The 17,651-nt window shown below is 45.4% G+C and overlaps 12 non-coding genes across 12 annotated transcripts; all 12 read left to right on the top strand.

The window, feature by feature from the left end:
• The first annotated feature begins 643 nt into the window (after window positions 1–643).
• On the top strand, window positions 644–725 carry TRNAS-GCU (transfer RNA serine (anticodon GCU)). The gene has a single exon. It is a non-coding gene; the product is annotated as a tRNA-Ser (tRNA).
• An 832-nt stretch (window positions 726–1,557) lies between these two features.
• Window positions 1,558–1,639, top strand: TRNAS-GCU (transfer RNA serine (anticodon GCU)). The gene has a single exon. It is a non-coding gene; the product is annotated as a tRNA-Ser (tRNA).
• Window positions 1,640–2,471: 832 nt separating this feature from the next.
• On the top strand, window positions 2,472–2,553 carry TRNAS-GCU (transfer RNA serine (anticodon GCU)). Its single transcript has one exon. It is a non-coding gene; the product is annotated as a tRNA-Ser (tRNA).
• A 6,410-nt stretch (window positions 2,554–8,963) lies between these two features.
• Window positions 8,964–9,045, top strand: TRNAS-GCU (transfer RNA serine (anticodon GCU)). Its single transcript has one exon. It is a non-coding gene; the product is annotated as a tRNA-Ser (tRNA).
• Window positions 9,046–9,877: 832 nt separating this feature from the next.
• Window positions 9,878–9,959, top strand: TRNAS-GCU (transfer RNA serine (anticodon GCU)). Its single transcript has one exon. It is a non-coding gene; the product is annotated as a tRNA-Ser (tRNA).
• Window positions 9,960–10,791: 832 nt separating this feature from the next.
• TRNAS-GCU (transfer RNA serine (anticodon GCU)) lies at window positions 10,792–10,873 on the top strand. The gene has a single exon. It is a non-coding gene; the product is annotated as a tRNA-Ser (tRNA).
• Window positions 10,874–11,705: 832 nt separating this feature from the next.
• Window positions 11,706–11,787, top strand: TRNAS-GCU (transfer RNA serine (anticodon GCU)). Its single transcript has one exon. It is a non-coding gene; the product is annotated as a tRNA-Ser (tRNA).
• Window positions 11,788–12,619: 832 nt separating this feature from the next.
• TRNAS-GCU (transfer RNA serine (anticodon GCU)) lies at window positions 12,620–12,701 on the top strand. The gene has a single exon. It is a non-coding gene; the product is annotated as a tRNA-Ser (tRNA).
• A 1,035-nt stretch (window positions 12,702–13,736) lies between these two features.
• TRNAS-GCU (transfer RNA serine (anticodon GCU)) lies at window positions 13,737–13,818 on the top strand. The gene has a single exon. It is a non-coding gene; the product is annotated as a tRNA-Ser (tRNA).
• An 832-nt stretch (window positions 13,819–14,650) lies between these two features.
• Window positions 14,651–14,732, top strand: TRNAS-GCU (transfer RNA serine (anticodon GCU)). Its single transcript has one exon. It is a non-coding gene; the product is annotated as a tRNA-Ser (tRNA).
• A 788-nt stretch (window positions 14,733–15,520) lies between these two features.
• Window positions 15,521–15,602, top strand: TRNAS-GCU (transfer RNA serine (anticodon GCU)). Its single transcript has one exon. It is a non-coding gene; the product is annotated as a tRNA-Ser (tRNA).
• Window positions 15,603–16,434: 832 nt separating this feature from the next.
• Window positions 16,435–16,516, top strand: TRNAS-GCU (transfer RNA serine (anticodon GCU)). Its single transcript has one exon. It is a non-coding gene; the product is annotated as a tRNA-Ser (tRNA).
• Window positions 16,517–17,651: the final 1,135 nt, after the last annotated feature.

Genomic DNA, 17,651 nt, shown 5'->3' with positions numbered 1-17,651 from the left:
CAGACCTGCAACCCACAAATAGAAAATTCACCTCTGCAGCCTTAGCGGAGAAAATAAACAGTGCTTGTCTGGCTGCACGAAGAAAATAGTTTGTCTGTAGAAGGACAAGTGCCAAAAAGTGCTTCAGTCATACCTGATTTTCAAGTTGTAAACCTCCTGTCTGTGACTGGCAGGTGCCAGTGTGAGGCATAAGGTATAATGGGATTGGTAGGACAGTAAGAAGATGTGCCCTCGCCTCATGTTCATACTGGCTTGAGTCTCCCTAAAAGTAGAAGTAATCTGCATAGTTCAGCCCACAGTCTAGCTAAGTGACCCTAAAAGGCAGATGTTAATTGTGGAAATGCTTGGCTGAAAGTTTGCAATGATTCCAAAAGATGTAAGCAAAGATGAAAAATACAGCATGGCGTGTTGATGGCATGGTGTAGAAGGCCCTTGTTTAGGTAGGTGTGCTCCAGTGGGATGATTAAGGTGTCCGCTGTCAGGCCTCTGGCAAATGATTTTTCTTGTGTGAGCAAAAGGTGCGCGTTCTTCTTTTCTGTCCAAAAAGTGCACTTTGCTATCCTGAAAAGATGAGCCGTGTTTTGCGCACAGGGCTTTGACCAGAGCTGAGAAAATGATAGCGTTAAATGTCATGTTTTACTGAGACGAGGTGGCTGAGTGGTTAAGGCGATGGACTGCTAATCCATTGTGCTCTGCATGCATGGGTTCAAATCCCATCCTCGTTGATGGTACACTTTTACAAACTAGTATCATACCCACCATCCAACTCGCCTTTCCTTGACGTCCATGTGGTTGTGCATGGAAAAGTGTGTATGCCCTTTCCCCGATGACTATTGGGACACAGATTGTGTACATTTACACAATGCTTGTCTGCAGCATCATTCTTTCTCACAAAGTGTGGGCCGTTCGGGGTTAAGACCTGCAACCCACAAATAGAAAATTCACCTCTGCAGCCTTAGCGGAGAAAATAAACAGTGCTTGTCTGGCTGCACGAAGAAAATAGTTTGTCTGTAGAAGGACAAGTGCCAAAAAGTGCTTCAGTCATACCTGATTTTCAAGTTGTAAACCTCCTGTCTGTGACTGGCAGGTGCCAGTGTGAGGCATAAGGTATAATGGGATTGGTAGGACAGTAAGAAGATGTGCCCTCGCCTCATGTTCATACTGGCTTGAGTCTCCCTAAAAGTAGAAGTAATCTGCATAGTTCAGCCCACAGTCTAGCTAAGTGACCCTAAAAGGCAGATGTTAATTGTGGAAATGCTTGGCTGAAAGTTTGCAATGATTCCAAAAGATGTAAGCAAAGATGAAAAATACAGCATGGCGTGTTGATGGCATGGTGTAGAAGGTCCTTGTTTAGGTAGGTGTGCTCCAGTGGGATGATTAAGGTGTCCTCTGTCAGGCCTCTTGCAAATGATTTTTCTTGTGTGAGCAAAAGGTGCGCGTTCTTCTTTTCTGTCCAAAAAGTGCACTTTGCTATCCTGAAAAGATGAGCCGTGTTTTGCGCACAGGGCTTTGACCAGAGCTGAAAAAATGATAGCGTTAGATGTCATGTTTTACTGAGACGAGGTGGCCGAGTGGTTAAGGCGATGGACTGCTAATCCATTGTGCTCTGCACGCATGGGTTCAAATCCCATCCTCGTTGATGGTGCACTTTTACAAACTAGTATCATACCCACCATCCAACTCGCCTGTCCTTGACGTCCATGTGGTTGTGCATGGATAAGTGTGTATGCCCTTTGCCCGATGACTATTGGGACACAGATTGTGTACATTTACACAATGCTTGTCTGCAGCATCATTCTTTCTCACAAAGTATGGGCCATTTGGGGTTCAGACCTGCAACCCACAAATAGAAAATTCACCTCTGCAGCCTTAGCGGAGAAAATAAACAGTGCTTGTCTGGCTGCACGAAGAAAATAGTTTGTCTGTAGAAGGACAAGTGCCAAAAAGTGCTTCAGTCATACCTGATTTTCAAGTTGTAAACCTCCTGTCTGTGACTGGCAGGTGCCAGTGTGAGGCATAAGGTATAATGGGATTGGTAGGACAGTAAGAAGATGTGCCCTCGCCTCATGTTCATACTGGCTTGAGTCTCCCTAAAAGTAGAAGTAATCTGCATAGTTCAGCCCACAGTCTAGCTAAGTGACCCTAAAAGGCAGATGTTAATTGTGGAAATGCATGGCTGAAAGTTTGCAATGATTCCAAAAGATGTAAGCAAAGATGAAAAATACAGCATGGCGTGTTGATGGCATGGTGTAGAAGGCCCTTGTTTAGGTAGGTTTTCTCCAGTGGGATGATTAAGGTGTCCTCTGTCAGGCCTCTTGAAAATGATTTTTCTTGTGTGAGCAAAAGGTGCGCCTTCTTCTTTTCTGTCCAAAAAGTGCACTTTGCTATCCTGAAAAGATGAGCCGTGTTTTGCGCACAGGGCTTTGACCATAGCTGAAAAAATGATAGCGTTAGATGTCGTGTTTTATTGAGACGAGGTGGCCGAGTGGTTAAGGCGATGGACTGCTAATCCATTGTGCTCTGCACGCATGGGTTCAAATCCCATCCTTGTCGATGGTGCACTTTTACAAACTAGTATCATACCCACCATCCAACTCGCCTGTCCTTGACGTCCATGTGCTTGTGCATGGAAAAGTGTGTATGCCCTTTGCCCGATGACTATTGGGACACAGATTGTGTACATTTACACAATGCTTGTCTGCAGCATCATTCTTTCTCACAAAGTATGGGCCGTTCGGGGTTCAGACCTGCAACCCACAAACAGGAAAATTGATACTTATCTTCGGTAATTTTCCTTTCCTGGTGCATCTCCATGTCGGCATACTGCTGGGTTAGCTCCGCCCCTCTAACCCCTATAGGACCAATCAAATTCTTATAAATATATGGTCCCTACCCCTCCAACGCATTCTCGTATATAGCACTCAGACACGCTGGACAAGGGTGGGACGTATGCCGACATGGAGATGCACCAGGAAAGGAAAATTACCGAAGGTAAGTATCAATTTTCCTGTTTCCCTGGTGCCTCCATGTCGGCATACTGCTGGGATTTGCATAGAATAACAAAACCAATCGGGTGGGTGCAAAAAGTAATTATTTATGAGAAGCAGACAAAACACTTCTGCCAAACTCTACTGAGGTCAGCAGGGCAGGATTCACTCTATAATGATTAATAAACGTGTTAGGCGATGACCAGTTTGCCGCTTTACATATGTTAACCAGCGAGATCCCTGCTGCCGCTGCCCAAGAGGAGGACATGCTCCTGGTTGAATGTGCTGAGGTACCGGAAGGTACTTCTGACCCTCTGGCTCTGTATGCAGACTTAATCAGACGAATTAACCATGCTGCAATCGTCCTGGTAGTAACCTCTTTCCCTTTTCTCGGTCCTGCTGGATTTATGAAAAGATGATCCGAGTCCCGAAATGTGCTTGTCATGTCCAAGTAATGTTTCAGACACCTTGCCACATCCAATGGGTGTCCCCGTGGAAAACTTCCATCATCAGGAAAGGCCGGCAAGGTCCATTCTTGATTCAGATGTTTTATTGTTACCACTTTTGGCAAGAAGTGGGACATTGGTCTCAGTACCACTCGATCCTGAAAAAAGGTTAAGAAGGGATCCTTCCAACTCAAAGCCCTGATTTCCGATACTCTTCTGCCAGAAGATATGGCTATCAGAAAGGCTACTTTCAATGTCAGATTCCATATTGAACAGTTCCGAGGCGGTTCAAATAAGTCTGACGACAAATACTCCAATACTAGAGGGAGATCCCAGCTCGGACAAATCTTTTGTAGTGGAGGTCTCAACTTCATTAAGGCTTGAAAGTATTGCTGAATCATCTTGTGCGAGGCTAACTGAGAACTGACCAAGGCTGATATGGCTGACACTTGGACTCTAAGAGATCTTACTGTCAAACCTATGTCGAAGCCTGTCTGAAGGAACTCTAACACATGCGGTACTGAAGGAGAAAGATAACTAGCTTCCTTTTGTATTGAAAAGTCAATGAATTTTTTCCATATTCTGTAGTAAGTATTATTCGTAGATGATTTCCTTGCTTTAAGCAGTGTCTCTGTAACTGTTGAAGAAAATCCAGCCTGTATTAGCTTCCTCCTCTCAATCTCCATGCAGTCAACGACAATTTCTGCAGATGTTGATGCCGCACCTCCCCCTGTGTCAGAAGATCTGCTATCTGTGGCAATTTCCAGTGATCTGCCACCGACATCCTTATCAGTCGTGGAAACCACGGTCTTTTCGGCCAGTAAGGTGTTATTACTATAGCCTCCACTTTCTCCTGCTGTAGCCTGTTGAGGAATCTCAATATAAGCGGAGTCGGGGGAAAAGCATATATCATAGATGCTCTCCACGCTTGGGTCAGCGCATCCACTCCCTCTGACTTCTTGGAGGGAAACCTCGAAAAGAACCTGGGCAACTGGTAATTCACATCCGAGGCGAATAAATCCACCTGTGGCAGACCCCAACGCTGAACCAATGTCTTGAAGATCTCCGTCTTCAACTTCCACTCGTTGTTCAGCACTAGGTTCCTGGATAAGAAATCTGCTTGAGAGTTCTGTGTTCCGGGAATGTAAACCGCTCTCAATGCCACCAGGTTCTTCTCTGCCCACGTCATCAGGGGAGCTACTTCTTTCATCAAAGACCAACTTCTCGTTCCCCCTTGCTTCTGGACATAGGCTACTGCTGCCTTGTTGTCCATCTGAAGACATACAGCTCCTCCCTTCAGAAGATGCGCAAATGCTTGAGTTGCCATAAACGCCGCTCTCAACTCCAGAATATTGGACACCACATTCACTTGCGGCTGACTCCATAGGCCCTGGGACCAGTAGTCCTTGTAGTGAGCTCCCCAACCTAATCTGCTGGCATCCGAAGTAACCGTGATCCAACAGTGGGGAGATAGTTGGTTGGCTCGTTGAAGGTTCCGGATGTTCATCCACCACAGTAAGGACATCCTGACTCTTGCTGAGATTCTGATGCATTGTGACATTGAATAATGATTCCATTGTTCTAGTAGCAGATTCTGCAAAGGCCTCATGTGCCATCTGCTCCATTTTATCATGAGTATCGCTGATGACATGATTCCCAGAACATGCAGACACCTCCTCGCTGAGACCGATCTCTGCTGGTACAGCCATGTCACCTTCTGTACTAGGTCCTTTGCCTTGGCTTCTGGTAAGGAAACTGTGTCTTCCACCGTATCGAAGACTGCCCCCAAGTACGTCAATCGTCTGGCTGGGCTGAACTGGCTCTTCTTCTCGTTTATCAGCCATCCTAGTTCGGAAAGGAATTTCACCACTCTTTCTGAATCTCTCATAAGGTTTTCTCTGGAACTTGCCATAACTAAAATATCGTCCAGATAGTGATGGATTTTTATTCCCTGAGTCCTTAATTCTGCCACTACTGCCACTAGGACCTTTGTAAAGGTTCTCGGTGAAGTGGAAAGTCCGAAAGGCAGAGAACAGAACTGCAGATGAACATCTCCTATGGAGAACCTCAAAAACTTTTGACAGTGTTGATGTATTGGTATATGGAAGTACGCGTCTTGGAGATCTATGGACATCATCCAATCCCCTGGAGATACCGCCAATATTATTGACTGTAGTGACTCCATCTTGAACTTGGGTATTCTTATTGACCTGTTCAGATACTTTAGATCTATTACTGGTCTGAAGCCACCTGACTTTTTCTGTACTAAAAACAGGGGCGAATAGATACCTTGGAATCTCTCTGAGGCTGGAACTGGTATTACCACCTTCTCGGCTATCAGACTTTGAACGTATTGCTGTAGCACTTCTCTTTTTGTAAGATCTGACGGTATCCTTGTTGGCGCCCATCTGTCTTTGGGGACCTTCCGGAAGTGCCACTTGTGACCCTTGCTGATGACTGACGTCACCCAGGGATCTTGAATCCTCTCCACCCAGACATTGATAAAATTCCTTAGTCTTGAACCTACTATCAATGACTGGGCGGGCGCACCTTCAAAAAGGTTGCTTCTGTTGTCCCCCAGGTTTGGTTGAGGACTTCAAGGATCTTGCCAGATTAGCTTGTGTACTCCTCCAATTCTTCCTGAAAGATTTTCCTGGCTTGTAGCTTCTTGATTCCGAGAATTTGTTTGAAGCCTGTCTTTTAGGATTGGAAAAGCCCTTTCTAGCTGGTCTATCTTGCGGTAGTAGGCCTGATTTTCCGCCTGTCACCCTTGAGATAGCCTTATCCATCTCCTTTCCGAAAAGTGAAGATCCGTCAAATGGTATCTTGACCCAGTTCTGTTTCGAGTTCATGTCTGCGTTCCAATGTTTCAGCCATAAGGCCCTTTTGGCTGTCACTGAATTCAACATGACTCTCGCTGATGCTCTAAGAGTGTCCATAGCTGCTTCACTAACGAAATCAGCTGAGAGTTTTAGGTCGTCAAGAGCTGAAATAATCTCTCCTGCTTCCACTCCTCTCAAGATAGCCTCTTCCACATTTGATATCCAAACATTCAGTGCTATAGCTGGTTTGCAGATTTGACCAGACATCAAATAGATTTTCTTTAAATCGTTATCCACTCTCCGATCCAGGACATCTTGAAAGGTCACCGTATTTTCCATGGGAAGGGTAACATGTTTCATCAATCTTGATAGTGAAGCATCTACCACTGGTGGTGATGACAGGAATGGCGCCTCCTCTTCTTTTATAGGATAAAGTTTTGCGAATTTGTTATGTAATGATGTTTTATTCTCCACTTTCCCCCACTCTTCCAGTACAATATTTTTAATTTCCTTCATTAATGGAAATGAACAGGTCTTTTTTGACAAATGTGAATAATACTCTTTGTTCTGAGCCTGTTCCTCCGGCGGGTCATTCCACTCCAGTGCTTCCTTGACTGCCGCCACAAATGGTGCTGTGAGCGCGAAATTAAAGAGGCCTGAAGAAGGTTCTTCTTCTGAAACCTCTGGGTCTGGCTGCTTGTCTGTTACTGGTAACCCAACTTGTGAGGTACTTGGGACTGCCGAAAGAGTAGCCACTTCCTCTCTCACTACTCTTCGGATCACATCCACTAAATCTTCAGTCTTTGTTTCATTTTCGTGTGCAACGTGACCTAAGCACTGAGCACACAAGGTCTTGCCTTGCACCGCCCTATTAGGGCAAGCCCAGCAGTGACCTTTCCCAGGCATAGATCTTCTCCTTGGAGATCTGGACCTGGATCTGGACCTAGATCTCGATTGTCGAGAGGAACGATATTGTCGAAAGGATGAGTAACCATAATATGCTCCGGACCCCGAGCGACGACTCTGTGATGATCTTCTATCCCTGTTGTCCGGTGGTGCATGAGGGCTATTAGCTCCTCCTTGACCCGGTGGAATCACGTAAGAGCTGTAAGATATAATTTATATATATATAGCTCAGTGATGTGTTCATAAAGTATTTAAGCTTTTTTTTTTTTTTTTTTTTTTTTTTTTTGTGTGTCCCTTACCCAGAGGGTCCATGATGCTCGCCAGCCTCAGCAGATGAGTCCACTGCAAACGTGATAACAGACAATCAGAACCAAAATGCATACTTGAAACATTTGCATATAACAACGACTTCTCAATAGTCTCTAACTTACAGGCAGAATCATCAGAAAGGTTTGCCTCATCAACCTTGTCCTCCATGTGCAGACTCAGGCACTACAATATATATAACTTTTCCTGGCAGCTCTGACAGCAGCACTGATCAGCAGCAAGGTCAGCCTTACACTGAGACATTCTGTCTCGTTTAAATAGGCCGCCTCCCTGCGCCTCCCAACGTGCTGGCGTCACTGGCCGCTTTTTGCCCACATCAAAGATGGCCGCCGCATCCTCCGACCTCTTGATGACCATTTCCGGGCTCGCGCGCATGCGCAGAGGCCACTTCCGCCCGCCGAACACACGAGAGAGGCCGACCTCGCCGCCATTACTCATTCAGGTCGGCCCCTCTCCATCTCCGCTTACCTCGGATAACATCCATCTTCCGCGCAGCTTCTGCGGACATGCTTCACAGCCTTTAGCTGTTGCTGGGCTGGCTTCCCCACTACACCACCAGGTATGTTGGGCTCGACCACGGGCGCATTTAGCTGCCCCCTCGCACAGGAAAGCTTAAACCTGTGGAGACTGGGTAAGGGAGTCATCAGGAAAGGATCCAAAATAGAACATAGAAGAAAACTCTAAAATAGAAAAATGTAACCAAATAGAACAGTCCTATAGTGTCTGAGGACAGCAAGAAGAATGCGTTGGAGGGGTAGGGACCATATATTTATAAGAATTTGATTGGTCCTATAGGGGTTAGAGGGGCGGAGCTAACCCAGCAGTATGCCGACATGGAGGCACCAGGGAAATAGAAAATTCACCTCTGCAGCCTTAGCGGAGAAAATAAACAGTGCTTGTCTGGCTGCACGAAGAAAATAGTTTGTCTGTAGAAGGACAAGTGCCAAAAAGTGCTTCAGTCATACCTGATTTTCAAGTTGTAAACCTCCTGTCTGTGACTGGCAGGTGCCAGTGTGAGGCATAAGGTATAATGGGATTGGTAGGACAGTAAGAAGATGTGCCCTCGCCTCATGTTCATACTGGCTTGAGTCTCCCTAAAAGTAGAAGTAATCTGCATAGTTCAACCCACAGTCTAGCTAAGTGACCCTAAAAGGCAGATGTTAATTGTGGAAATGCTTGGCTGAAAGTTTGCAATGATTCCAAAAGATGTAAGCAAAGATGAAAAATACAGCATGGCGTGTTGATGGCATGGTGTAGAAGGCCCTTGTTTAGGTAGGTGTGCTCCAGTGGGATGATTAAGGTGTCCGCAGTCAGGCCTCTGGCAAATGATTTTTCTTGTGTGAGCAAAAGGTGCGCGTTCTTCTTTTCTGTCCAAAAAGTGCACTTTGCTATCCTGAAAAGATGAGCCGTGTTTTGCGCACAGGGCTTTGACCAGAGCTGAAAAAATGATAGCGTTAGATGTCATGTTTTACTGAGACGAGGTGGCCGAGTGGTTAAGGCGATGGACTGCTAATCCATTGTGCTCTGCACGTATGGGTTCAAATCCCATCCTCGTCGATGGTGCACTTTTACAAACTAGTATCATACCCACCATCCAACTCGCCTGTCCTTGACGTCCATGTGGTTGTGCATGGATAAGTGTGTATGCCCTTTGCCCGATGACTATTGGGGCACAGATTGTGTACATTTACACAATGCTTGTCTGCAGCATCATTCTTTCTCACAAAGTATGGGCCATTTGGGGTTCAGACCTGCAACCCACAAATAGAAAATTCACCTCTGCAGCCTTAGCGGAGAAAATAAACAGTGCTTGTCTGGCTGCACGAAGAAAATAGTTTGTCTGTAGAAGGACAAGTGCCAAAAAGTGCTTCAGTCATACCTGATTTTCAAGTTGTAAACCTCCTGTCTGTGACTGGCAGGTGCCAGTGTGAGGCATAAGGTATAATGGGATTGGTAGGACAGTAAGAAGATGTGCCCTCGCCTCATGTTCATACTGGCTTGAGTCTCCCTAAAAGTAGAAGTAATCTGCATAGTTCAGCCCACAGTCTAGCTAAGTGACCCTAAATGGCAGATGTTAATTGTGGAAATGCTTGGCTGAAAGTTTGCAATGATTCCAAAAGATGTAAGCAAAGATGAAAAATACAGCATGGCGTGTTGATGGCATGGTGTAGAAGGCCCTTGTTTAGGTAGGTGTGCTCCAGTGGGGTGATTAAGGTGTCCTCTGTCAGGCCTCTTGCAAATGATTTTTCTTGTGTGAGCAAAAGGTGCGCGTTCTTCTTTTCTGTCCAAAAAGTGCACTTTGCTATCCTGAAAAGATGAGCCGTGTTTTGCGCACAGGGCTTTGACCAGAGCTGAAAACATGATAGCGTTAGATGTCATGTTGTACTGAGACGAGGTGGCCGAGTGGTTAAGGTGATGGACTGCTAATCCATTGTGCTCTGCACGCATGGGTTCCAATCCCATCCTCGTCGATGGTGCACTTTTACAAACTAGTATCATACCCACCATCCAACTCGCCTGTCCTTGACGTCCATGTGGTTGTGCATGGATAAGTGTGTATGCCCTTTGCCCGATGACTATTGGGACACAGATTGTGTACATTTACACAATGCTTGTCTGCAGCATCATTCTTTCTCACAAAGTATGGGCCATTTGGGGTTCAGACCTGCAACCCACAAATAGAAAATTCACCTCTGCAGCCTTAGCGGAGAAAATAAACAGTGCTTGTCTGGCTGCACGAAGAAAATAGTTTGTCTGTAGAAGGACAAGTGCCAAAAAGTGCTTCAGTCATACCTGATTTTCAAGTTGTAAACCTCCTGTCTGTGACTGGCAGGTGCCAGTGTGAGGCATAAGGTATAATGGGATTGGTAGGACAGTAAGAAGATGTGCCCTCGCCTCATGTTCATACTGGCTTGAGTCTCCCTAAAAGTAGAAGTAATCTGCATAGTTCAGCCCACAGTCTAGCTAAGTGACCCTAAAAGGCAGATGTTAATTGTGGAAATGCTTGGCTGAAAGTTTGCAATGATTCCAAAAGATGTAAGCAAAGATGAAAAATACAGCATGGCGTGTTGATGGCATGGTGTAGAAGGCCCTTGTTTAGGTAGGTGTGCTCCAGTGGGATGATTAAGGTGTCCTCTGTCAGGCCTCTTGCAAATGATTTTTCTTGTGTGAGCAAAAGGTGCGCGTTCTTCTTTTCTGTCCAAAAAGTGCACTTTGCTATCCTGAAAAGATGAGCCGTGTTTTGCGCACAGGGCTTTGACCAGAGCTGAAAAAATGATAGCGTTAGATGTCATGTTTTACTGAGATGAGGTGGCCGAGTGGTTAAGGCGATGGACAGCTAATCCTTTGTGCTCTGCATGCATGGGTTCAAAGCCCATCCTCGTCGATGGTGCACTTTTACAAACTAGTATCATACCCACCATCCAACTCGCCTGTCCTTGACGTCCATGTAGTTGTGCATGGAAAAGTGTGTATGCCCTTTGCCCAATGACTATTGGGACACAGATTGTGTACATTTACACAATGCTTGTCTGCAGCATCATTTTTTCTCACAAAGTATGGGCCGTTCGGGGTTCAGACCTGCAACCCACAAATAGAAAATTCACCTCTGCAGCCTTAGCGGAGAAAATAAACAGTGTTTGTCTAGCTGCACGAAGAAAATAGTTTGTCTATAGAAGGACAAGTGCCAAAAAGTGCTTCAGTCATACCTGATTTTCAAGTTGTAAACCTCCTGTCTGTGACTGGCAGGTGCCAGTGTGAGGCATAAGGTATAATGGGATTGGTAGGACAGTAAGAAGATGTGCCCTCGCCTCATGTTCATACTGGCTTGAGTCTCCCTAAAAGTAGAAGTAATCTGCATAGTTCAGCCCACAGTCTAGCTAAGTGACCCTAAAAGGCAGATGTTAATTGTGGAAATGCTTGGCTGAAAGTTTGCAATAATTCCAAAAGATGTAAGCAAAGATGAAAAATACAGCATGGCGTGTTGATGGCATGGTGTAGAAGGCCCTTGTTTAGGTAGGTGTGCTCCAGTGGGATGATTAAGGTGTCCTCTGTCAGGCCTCTTGAAAATGATTTTTCTTGTGTGAGCAAAAGGTGCGCGTTCTCCTTTTCTTTCCAAAAAGTGCACTTTGCTATCCTGAAAAGATGAGCCGTGTTTTGCGCACAGGGCTTTGACCAGAGCTGAAAAAATGATAGCGTTAGATGTCATGTTTTACTGAGACGAGGTGGCCGAGTGGTTAAGGCGATGGACTGCTAATCCATTGTGTTCTGCACGCATGGGTTCAAATCCCATCCTCGTCAATGGTGCACTTTTACAAACTAGTATCATACCCACCATCCAACTCGCCTGTCCTTGACGTCCATGTGGTTGTGCATGGATAAGTGTGTATGCCCTTTGCCCGATGACTATTGGGACACAGATTGTGTACATTTACACAATGCTTGTCTGCAGCATCATTCTTTCTCACAAAGTATGGGCCATTTGGGGTTCAGACCTGCAACCCACAAATAGAAAATTCACTTCTGCAGCCTTAGCGGAGAAAATAAACAGTGCTTGTTTGGCTGCACGAAGAAAATAGTTTGTCTGTAGAAGGACAAGTGCCAAAAAGTGCTTCAGTCATACCTGATTTTCAAGTTGTAAACCTCCTGTCTGTGACTGGCAGGTGCCAGTGTGAGGCATAAGGTATAATGGGATTGGTAGGACAGTAAGAAGATGTGCCCTCGCCTCATGTTCATACTGGCATGAGTCTCCCTAAAAGTAGAAGTAATCTGCATAGTTCAGCCCACAGTCTAGCTAAGTGACCCTAAATGGCAGATGTTAATTGTGGAAATGCTTGGCTGAAAGTTTGCAATGATTCCAAAAGATGTAAGCAAAGATGAAAAATACAGCATGGCGTGTTGATGGCATGGTGTAGAAGGCCGTTGTTTAGGTAGGTGTGCTCCAGTGGGGTGATTAAGGTGTCCTCTGTCAGGCCTCTTGCAAATGATTTTTCTTGTGTGAGCAAAAGGTGCGCGTTCTTCTTTTCTGTCCAAAAAGTGCACTTTGCTATCCTGAAAAGATGAGCAGTGTTTTGCGCACAGGGCTTTGACCAGAGCTGAAAACATGATAGCGTTAGATGTCATGTTTTACTGAGACGAGGTGGCCGAGTGGTTAAGGCGATGGACTGCTAATCCATTGTGCTCTGCACGCATGGGTTCCAATCCCATCCTCGTCGATGGTGCACTTTTACAAACTAGTATCATACCCACCATCCAACTCGCCTGTCCTTGACGTCCATGTGGTTGTGCATGGATAAGTGTGTATGCCCTTTGCCCGATGACTATTGGGACACAGATTGTGTACATTTACACAATGCTTGTCTGCAGCATCATTCTTTCTCACAAAGTATGGGCTATTTGGGGTTCAGACCTGCAACCCACAAATAGAAAATTCACCTCTGCAGCCTTAGCGGAGAAAATAAACAGTGCTTGTCTGGCTGCACGAAGAAAATAGTTTGTCTGTAGAAGGACAAGTGCCAAAAAGTGCTTCAGTCATACCTGATTTTCAAGTTGTAAACCTCCTGTCTGTGACTGGCAGGTGCCAGTGTGAGGCATAAGGTATAATGGGATTGGTAGGACAGTAAGAAGATGTGCCCTCGCCTCATGTTCATACTGGCTTGAGTCTCCCTAAAAGTAGAAGTAATCTGCATAGTTCCGCCCACAGTCTAGCTAAGTGACACTAAAAGGCAGATGTTAATTGTGGAAAGTTTGCAATGATTCCAAAGATCTCCAGCTGGAGATGTCTGAATGTGTGTGCTGATTTTTTGGATACATCTACAATAAAGGACTTCGTTTAGGACAACGTGCGGACCATACTGGCTTGAGTCTCCCTAAAAGTAGAAGTAATCTGCATAGTTCAGCCCACAGTCTAGCTAAGTGACTCTAAAAGGCAGATGTTAATTGTGGAAATGCTTGGCTGAAAGTTTGCAATGATTCCAAAAGATGTAAGCAAACATGAAAAATACAGCATGGCGTGTTGATGGCATGGTGTAGAAGGCCCTTGTTTAGGTAGGTGTGCTCCAGTGGGGTGATTAAGGTGTCCTCTGTCAGGCCTCTTGCAAATGATTTTTCTTGTGTGAGCAAAAGGTGCGCGTTCTTCTTTTCTGTCCAAAAAGTGCACTTTGCTATCCTGAAAAGATGAGCCGTGTTTTGCGCACAGGGCTTTGACCATAGCTGAAAAAATGATAGCGTTAGATGTCATGTTTTATTGAGATGAGGTGGCCGAGTGGTTAAGGTGATGGACTGCTAATCCATTGTGCTCTGCACGCATGGGTTCAAATCCCATCCTCGTCTATGGTGCACTTTTACAAACTAGTATCATACCCACCTTCCAACTCGCCTGTCCTTGACGTCCATGTGGTTGTGCATGGATAAGTGTGTATGCCCTTTGCCCGATGACTATTGGGACACAGATTGTGTACATTTACACAATGCTTGTCTGCAGCATCATTCTTTCTCACAAAGTATGGGCCGTTCGGGGTTCAGACCTGCAACCCACAAATAGAAAATTCACCTCTGCAGCCTTAGCGGAGAAAATAAACAGTGCTTGTCTGGCTGCACGAAGAAAATAGTTTGTCTGTAGAAGGACAAGTGCCAAAAAGTGCTTCAGTCATACCTGATTTTCAAGTTTTAAACCTCCTGTCTGTGACTGGCAGGTGCCAGTGTGAGGCATAAGGTATAATGGGATTGGTAGGACAGTAAGAAGATGTGCCCTCGCCTCATGTTCATACTGGCTTGAGTCTCCCTAAAAGTAGAAGTAATCTGCATAGTTCAGCCCACAGTCTAGCTAAGTGACCCTAAAAGGCAGATGTTAATTGTGGAAATGCTTAGCTGAAAGTTTGCAATGATTCCAAAAGATGTAAGCAAAGATGAAAAATACAGCATGGCGTGTTGATGGCATGGTGTAGAAGGCCCTTGTTTAGGTAGGTGTGCTCCAGTGGGATGATTAAGGTGTCCTCTGTCAGGCCTCTTGCAAATGATTTTTCTTGTGTGAGCAAAAGGTGCGCGTTCTTCTTTTCTGTCCAAAAAGTGCACTTTGCTATCCTGAAAAGATGAGCCGTGTTTTGCGCACAGGGCTTTGACCAGAGCTGAAAAAATGATAGCGTTAGATGTCATGTTTTACTGAGACGAGGTGGCCGAGTGGTTAAGGCGATGGACTGCTAATCCATTGTGCTCTGCATGCATGGGTTCAAATCCCATCCTCGTCGATGGTGCACTTTTACAAACTAGTATCATACCCACCATCCAACTCGCCTGTCCTTGACGTCCATGTGGTTGTGCATGGAAAAGTGTGTATGCCCTTTGCCCGATGACTATTGGGACACAGATTGTGTACATTTACACAATGCTTGTCTGCAGCATCATTCTTTCTCACAAAGTATGGGCCGTTCGGGGTTCAGACCTGCAACCCACAAATAGAAAATTCACCTCTGCAGCCTTAGCGGAGAAAATAAACAGTGCTTGTCTGGCTGCACGAAGAAAATAGTTTGTCTGCAGAAGGACAAGTGCCAAAAAGTGCTTCAGTCATACCTGATTTTCAAGTTGTAAACCTCCTGTCTGTGACTGGCAGGTGCCAGTGTGCCCTCGCCTCATGTTCATACTGGCTTGAGTCTCCCTAAAAGTAGAAGTAATCTGCATAGTTCAGCCCACAGTCTAGCTAAGTGACCCTAAAAGGCAGATGTTAATTGTGGAAATGCTTGGCTGAAAGTTTGCAATGATTCCAAAAGATGTAAGCAAAGATGAAAAATACAGCATGGCGTGTTGATGGCATGGTGTAGAAGGCCCTTGTTTAGGTAGGTGTGCTCCAGTGGGGTGATTAAGGTGTCCTCTGTCAGGCCTCTTGCAAATGATTTTTCTTGTGTGAGCAAAAGGTGCGCGTTCTTCTTTTCTGTCCAAAAAGTGCACTTTGCTATCCTGAAAAGATGAGCCGTGTTTTGCGCACAGGGCTTTGACCATAGCTGAAAAAATGATAGCGTTAGATGTCATGTTTTATTGAGACGAGGTGGCCAAATGGTTAAGGTGATGGACTGCTAATCCATTGTGCTCTGCACGCATGGGTTCAAATCCCATCCTCGTCGATGGTGCACTTTTACAAACTAGTATCATACCCACCATCCAACTCGCCTGTCCTTGACGTCCATGTGGTTGTGCATGGATAAGTGTGTATGCCCTTTGCCCGATGACTATTGGGACACAGATTGTGTACATTTACACAATGCTTGTCTGCAGCATCATTCTTTCTCACAAAGTATGGGCCGTTCGGGGTTCAGACCTGCAACCCACAAATAGAAAATTCACCTCTGCAGCCTTAGCGGAGAAAATAAACAGTGCTTGTCTGGCTGCACGAAGAAAATAGTTTGTCTGTAGAAGGACAAGTGCCAAAAAGTGCTTCAGTCATACCTGATTTTCAAGTTGTAAACCTCCTGTCTGTGACTGGCAGGTGCCAGTGTGAGGCATAAGGTATAATGGGATTGGTAGGACAGTAAGAAGATGTGCCCTCGCCTCATGTTCATACTGGCTTGAGTCTCCCTAAAAGTAGAAGTAATCTGCATAGTTCAGCCCACAGTCTAGCTAAGTGACCCTAAAAGGCAGATGTTAATTGTGGAAATGCTTAGCTGAAAGTTTGCAATGATTCCAAAAGATGTAAGCAAAGATGAAAAATACAGCATGGCGTGTTGATGGCATGGTGTAGAAGGCCCTTGTTTAGGTAGGTGTGCTCCAGTGGGATGATTAAGGTGTCCTCTGTCAGGCCTCTTGCAAATGATTTTTCTTGTGTGAGCAAAAGGTGCGCGTTCTTCTTTTCTGTCCAAAAAGTGCACTTTGCTATCCTGAAAAGATGAGCCGTGTTTTGCGCACAGGGCTTTGACCAGAGCTGAAAAAATGATAGCGTTAGATGTCATGTTTTACTGAGACGAGGTGGCCGAGTGGTTAAGGCGATGGACTGCTAAACCATTGTGCTCTGCATGCATGGGTTCAAATCCCATCCTCGTCGATGGTGCACTTTTACAAACTAGTATCATACCCACCATCCAACTCGCCTGTCCTTGACGTCCATGTGGTTGTGCATGGAAAAGTGTGTATGCCCTTTGCCCGCTGACTATTGGGACACAGATTGTGTACATTTACACAATGCTTGTCTGCAGCATCATTCTTTCTCACAAAGTATGGGCCGTTCGGGGTTCAGACCTGCAACCCACAAATAACGGAAAATTGTATACTCACCTTCCGTAATTTTCCTTTCCTGGATCAAACGATGGCGGCATACCTATGGGTATTGGCTCCGCCCCCTAACCCCGATAGGACAGTTCATCTATAAGTTTTAGGCGCCCGCCCCCTCCAGCCATTCTGGTCTAAATCAGTCCTCGAATGGACAAGAGGGAGGGATTCGTATGCCGCCATCGTTTGATCCAGGAAAGGAAAATTACGGAAGGTGAGTATACAATTTTCCGTTTTCCTGGACCAAACATGGCGGCATACCTATGGGATATAACAAACCACACTTGAGGGAGGGAATACTGCAAAACATACGAATTTATTCATACAGACAAAACAGCTTTGCCAAATTCAACAGAAGACAGGGAGGCAGGATCCACATGATAGTGCCTCAAAAACGTATTTACAGAAGACCAACTGGCCGCTTTACAGATAGACTCTACTGAAACTTTTGAGAAGCATGCCCACGAAGCAGCCATGCCCCTCGTAGAGTGTGCATGAACTTCCTTGGGAGCAGGAAGTCCCTTAACAGAGTAACATTTTTGAATAATTTTAACCAGCCAGGAAGCTACAGTTCTGGTAGTTACTGGAAGACCTTTCCTAGGCCCTCTAAAGTTGATAAACAACCTGTCTGAATTTCTGAATGAAGCCGTACACTCCACATAAGCTCTAATGGATAGGCCAAAATCCAAGGGATGGCATTCCCCTTCTGAAGAGAATGTAGGAAGGGACAGTTCCTGATTAATGTGAAATCCAGACGCTACTTTAGGCACAAACTGTAAGACTGGCCTAATCACTACTATCCGGGAAGAATTCCAAGAGATTACTTGAGCAGCCTAGAGCTTGGAGGTCTGAAACTCTCTTCCCAGAGGCTATAGCTGTCAAGAAAATTGTCCTTAAGGTCAGATCTTCTA

This window comes from Hyperolius riggenbachi, chromosome 3 (assembly GCF_040937935.1).
Source record: "Hyperolius riggenbachi isolate aHypRig1 chromosome 3, aHypRig1.pri, whole genome shotgun sequence".
NCBI classification, from domain to species: Eukaryota; Metazoa; Chordata; class Amphibia; order Anura; family Hyperoliidae; genus Hyperolius; species Hyperolius riggenbachi.
The sequence above is the reverse complement of the archived record's forward strand: the minus strand, read 5'-3'. Positions and strand labels throughout refer to the sequence as shown.